General features: G+C 37.1%; 1 pseudogene; it reads left to right on the top strand.

Moving 5' to 3' along the window:
- The first annotated feature begins 2,822 nt into the window (after positions 1 to 2,822).
- The window catches only part of LOC102474967 (abl interactor 2-like), a 5,849-nt pseudogene continuing 2,748 nt past the window's right edge, over positions 2,823 to 5,923 (top strand).

Raw genomic sequence — 5,923 nt, 5'->3', positions numbered from 1 at the left:
ATGCCAATTTTGCTGAGCGTCTTGATCATAAACGGATGTTGTATCTTATCAAATGCTTTTTCTGCATCAATCAATATGACTATATGGCTTTTGTCATTTTTCCTGTTAACATGGTATATTACATTTATGGTTTTGAATATGTTGAACCAACCTTGCATTCCTGGAATAAAGACTACCTGATCATGATGTATAATCTTTTTTATAAATTGTTGGATATGGTTTGCTCATATCTTGTTGAGAATCTTTGAGTCTATATTCATCAGAGATATTGGCCTATAGTTTTCCTTCCTTGTCCTGTCCTTATCTGTTTTGAGGATACTGGTGATGGAGGCTTCATAGAATGAATTAGGGAGAGATTCACCCTTTGGGATCTTTAGAAATAACTTGAGCAGAATGGGGGTTAACTCTTCTTTGAACGTTTTATAGAACTCAGAGCTCTAGTTCTTTTTCTTTTTTCCTGTGTGTTAGTGTTTTTCCATAGGGTGTGTACTTGCTGTAGAGAGACAGAGAGAGACAGTGAGAGGAAATATAAAAAAATCACCCTCTGCAGGGAGGATGGCCATACCACTATCCCTTCTCTTCTAGTATCCTCTTGGGATTTTGGACATGTATGCATATATGCCTAACATGACTCTTAAGCTGCTCATTCTAGTACTTAATCCACAGTTAACTATATGCGAGTCCAGTGCCTTAATCACCATATCACCTGCTGGTCCCAGTGACATTCTATACTTTGTTACAATTCAAAATGCAGGCTCTTGTGTGTTTCGTACAAGTCAGAGTTATTATATGGCAGAATCATATCTAGCTAGTTTAAAAATAGAGGGTTTACTATATGTAAATAAGTATCTTACAGAATATTCGAAAGAGCCTGAGTCATAGATTCTAGACTGAGCCATCTGGAACAACTGGCAAATCTGACCTAATAGGACAGACATGTTAATGGAGAAGCCATCCCTGCCAATGCCATGGTTATGCTGCCCCTGACAAAGTCACAGAGTGGCCACCACTTTGCTGTGCTCAGAACCAGTCTGATTCTCAAAGGACCTTCACATAAGGTAAATTGGTTCCAATTGAAAGACATGCACAAGTTTGACAGAATCCAAGTCACATGTCTGTAAGTTAATGGAAAGAGGATCTTGTTAATATAATTTTTTAGGTTTCAATTTTGTAAAATCACAAATATACATAGGATGCTTTCAAAGACTTATTGAGGAGCCAAAATTAATATTTACTATAGTTGAGGATAAGATCTCACAAATAGGTTTGTTTGTTTATTTATTTATTAGAAAATTGTGTAATATAGTGTGTGTGTGTGTTTGCTCGACAGAGAGACAGAAAGTGAGAAATCACCCCTCCCCCTAGGGGTGATGACTGCACCACAGTCCTTTATTTTTTAAGTCTCCCCTGGGATTCTTGGAACACATGCACACATGCCAACTTTGAGTTTCAAGCCACAGGTCCTGAACTCAAACCAGGGTTGGCCATTTTTTCAGTCCAGCACCTTAGACACAATATCACTTGCTGGCTCCCAAAGAGATTTATTTTATCTCATACATATTTTAGTTCTATAAAACTTTTGAGTGTCCCTGTCTCTGCTCTACACCTGGGAAGAAAAACAGATGATGGTCTGTAAGGAGATTGGGGAACTGAAAATTATGGATAACACAGTGAGTTGTTCATCTGCTCATTTAATTTATATTAAAATCCTCTTGTACTAACTATTGTGATTAGTGCTGGTTTTGAAACACAAACTTGTGGAATAGTATTTAATCTTCTTTCCATTGCATAGAGCAGTTTCATATGTAACATATGATTTGGTGACAATATAAATAGTTTTTCAACCTTAATGCTGATTTTTTTTAATTACAAAGAGCACTTTGTCAAGCAATAAAAAAGCTTGTCTCACTTGTTTTACTTTTTATTTTACAATAACTTTAGTGATTTGTTTTATTTTTTGAGAATCTTTTCCTATAGAATGTGTGTGCTCACTGGAGAAACAGAGAGAGACAGAAAGCAAAAAATCATCCCTCAGGGGAGATGGCCATGCCACAATCCCCTCTCTTCCACTCTCCTCTTGGTACTTTGGGCATGCATGCACATGTGCCCAGTATAAGTTTCAGGGTGAAGAACTTTAGACTTTTTGGTATGGAAATGTAGAACAATTAAATGTAAACATAATTCGCCTTGCCCTTATGATAAAAGATGTTGAACATATGACCTTTTCTCATTCAAATGTCCTTAGGAAATGAAAAAGGAATGCACAACAGATACAAGAATGGAAATTTGAGACCAGTAGATGGCAAAATGGTTGCATCGCTGAACTCCCACATGGCTGATTGTGGTTTGAGTACCAGACCTGGAGGTTGCAAACTCAGATTGTGCACATTTGTGTGCATACTCAAAATTCTGAGAGAAGTCTGGAGAAGAAGGAATTGCAATGCAGTGCGGTGTGCCCAGACTCCTGGGGGAGTGATTTTTCACTTTTCCTCCTACTGTCTCTCACCATCTCTCTCTAGGAAGTGTATGTGCCCTATAGCAAAAAAAAAAAAAAAAAAAAAAAAAAAAAAAAAAGAAACTTATTGTGTATGGTAATATCACTGAATTGCTGGACATATAATACAATTATGCTTTGACAACCCATATTGAATGCTATAAAAACATACAATGATTAAATATAAGTTTTTTTAAGTAAGTAAAAACAAGAAGAAAATAAAAAAAAATTTAGATTTATATATGAGCTATGAGGTATTTTGGGCCTTCATGGACCTTGCAACCCCTGTCTCTTAAATGCCAGAGGGAGTGATGCAGAAGAAGGGACAATGGCAGAACTATAGACGTTACTACAGTAAGAGAGCTTAACTAGGAGGAAGGTGCTGATGAAGTTACTAGAATCTGATCCAGGTAAAAGACTACTGTGTAAACAACTACCTATAGGACAAGAGAAACAACTATTACAGACAAGAGAAAAGTTTTAGACGAGGCCAAAGCCTACATAACTGAATCTCATTAGTTTTACTTACTAAATAAATGCACTGGACAACAATGTAGTCCAAGTACTGGATATTCAAGTCTCTCAGTTTGGAGAATGGTCTCCCATCAATCATTTCTCACAGACCATGGATAGATGTAACATATGATTTGGTGACAATATAAATAGTTTTTCAACCTTAATGCTGATTTTTTTTAATTACAAAGAGCACTTTGTCAAGCAATAAAAAAGCTTGTCTCACTTGTTTTACTTTTTATTTTACAATAACTTTAGTGATTTGTTTTATTTTTTGAGAATCTTTTCCTATAGAATGTGTGTGCTCACTGGAGAAACAGAGAGAGACAGAAAGCAAAACATCACCCCTCAGGGGAGATGGCCATGCCACAATCCCCTCTCTTCCACTCTCTTCTTGGTACTTTGGGCATGCATGCACATGTGCCCAGTGTAAGTTTCAGGGTGAAGAACTTTAGTCTTTTTGGTATGAAAATGTAGAACAATTAAATATAAACATAATTCGCCTTGCCCTTATAAAAGATGTTGAACAGTTTTTCATACGACCTTTTCTCATTCAAATGTCTTTAGGAAATGAAAAAGGAATGCACAACAGATACAAGAATGGAAATTTGAGACCAGTAGATGGCAAAATGGTTGCATCGCTGAACTCCCACATGGCTGATTGTGGTTTGAGTACCAGACCTGGAGGTTGCAAACTCAGATTGTGCACGTTTGTGTGCATACTGAAAATTCTGAGAGAAGCCTGGAGAAGAATGAATTGCAATGTAGCCATCCCCCTGGAAGGTGATTTCTTGCTTTCTGTCTCTGTCTCCCCAGCAAGCACACACACTCTATAGCAAGAACCTCTCTCTCTCAAAAAAAAAAAAAAAATACATGAAAAAGAAACTTATTGTGTATGTTAATATCACTGAATTGCTGGATATATAATACAATTATGCTTTGACAACCCATATTGAATGCTATAAAAACATACAATGATTAAATATAAGTTTTTTTAAGTAAGTATAAACAAGAAGAAAATAAAAAGAATTTTAGATTTATATATGAGCTATGAGGTATTTTGGGCCTTCATGGACCTTGCAACCCCTGTCTCTTAAATGCCAGAGGAAGTGATGCAGAAGAAGGGAAAATGGCAGAACTATAGACGTTACTACAGTAAGAGAGCTTAACTAGGAGGAAGGTGCTGATGAAGTTACTAGAATCTGATCCAGATAAAAAACTACTGTGTAAACAACTACCTAAAGGACAAGAGAAACAACTATTACAGACAAAAGTTTTAGATGAGGTCAAAGCCTACATAACTGAATCTCATTAGTTTTACTTACTAAATAAATGCACTGGACAACAATGTAGTCCAAGTACTGGATGTTCAAGTCTCTCAGTTTGGAGAATGGTCTTCCATCATTCATTTCTCACAGACCATGGATATTCACGAAAAGAAAGTGGCTTGAAGAGAGATTGGTATTTCGATAACAAACAAGAATACATCAAGAACTTACAAAGTAATAGCACCTCAAATGTTGAGTGCCCTTTAAAGTATAATCAGAAACCTATTGACTATATGGTTCTGGATGATGTAGGCATGCTGTTAAGCATGGGAATAACCAGCTTGCAAGAACTGGCACACTGTTGAGAATAAATTATCCAGCTCAGAAGACAGCAAGTCCTCCTATGTCAGGACAGAAAACATTGGGATGGAATTCTTCTTAGAAAATTTCAGAACCTTTTAAACCTGCAATAGTTCCTAATGACTACATAATGAGTCCAGCCAGGCTTAGAATTCAGCATAGTCCAGGTATGAAAGCTCCTTTAAATCAGAGACAAGTAGCAGAAGAAGTCCACACAGCTTCATGGCTCCTGTGAACTAGCCATTTTGGGGAAACAGAAATGAAGACTTCCCACTAATAATTCAGCCTCCAGCACACAAAACTTGCATGGAGAGGGAAAGGGAGCAGGCCTTCTTGAAGACACACAGCTTCATGGCTCCTGTGAACTAGCCATTTTGGGGAGATAGAAATGAAGACTTCCAACTGATAATTCGACCTCCAGTACACAAAACTTACATGATTGAACTTCCAAGTTTGGGAAGAAACCGACCATCAACCAGATGACTAGAAATTGCTGCAGGACCACAAGAAATATGGGAAAGCAGGAAAATACCTCTCCTCCAAGAGAAAAGGATAACTTCTCTTCATCCACACACAGTTCAGTGGAAATCATGGAAATGTCTGATAAAGAATTCAGAACATTGATAATGGCAAAGCTAATGGAGATGGAGAAGAGATAATGAACTGCTGAAGAGGAAGGAGAAAGAAGTTGTCGAGTTCCAGGAGGTGAGGAAATTCATGCAAGATCTAAAAAAGGAATTTTACACTTTAAAAAGAATCAAATGAAACTGTTAGAGATGAAAGCTTAATACAGGAAGTCAAAATCTCCCTTGAAAGTCTAGCAAACTAGATCATATAGAAAATAGAATCTCAGACATAGAAGAGAAAATTGCTAGCCTAGAAAAATCCACCTCAAAGACTGAGAAAATGGCCCAAAAATTTGAGACTAATATACAAGAAATACTAGATACCATCAAACGTCCAAATATTTGGATAATTGGCATGCCAAAAGGCGAAGAGACTCATAAGGGCATTGATAATGTATTTCATGAGATCCTGCAAGAAAACTTTCCAAACCAAGAAAGGCACTCAAAGATTCAGTACCAAGAAATACAGAGGACCCCAAATAGAATCAACCCAAGAAGATCTTATCCAAGACACATTATAGCCAGGTTGACCAAAAACACAGACAAAGACAAGATACTAAGATTGGAAAGAGAAAAATGGCAAGTTACCTACAAGGGGTATCCTATCAGACTAACAGCAGATCTCTCATCGGAAACAATGCGAGCAAGGAAAGAATGGGAAA

Source organism: Tupaia chinensis, unplaced genomic scaffold, assembly GCF_000334495.1.
Source record: "Tupaia chinensis unplaced genomic scaffold, TupChi_1.0 Scaffold146749_1, whole genome shotgun sequence".
Classification (NCBI taxonomy): Eukaryota; Metazoa; Chordata; class Mammalia; order Scandentia; family Tupaiidae; genus Tupaia; species Tupaia belangeri.
This window is presented reverse-complemented; position numbering and strand designations above follow the sequence as displayed.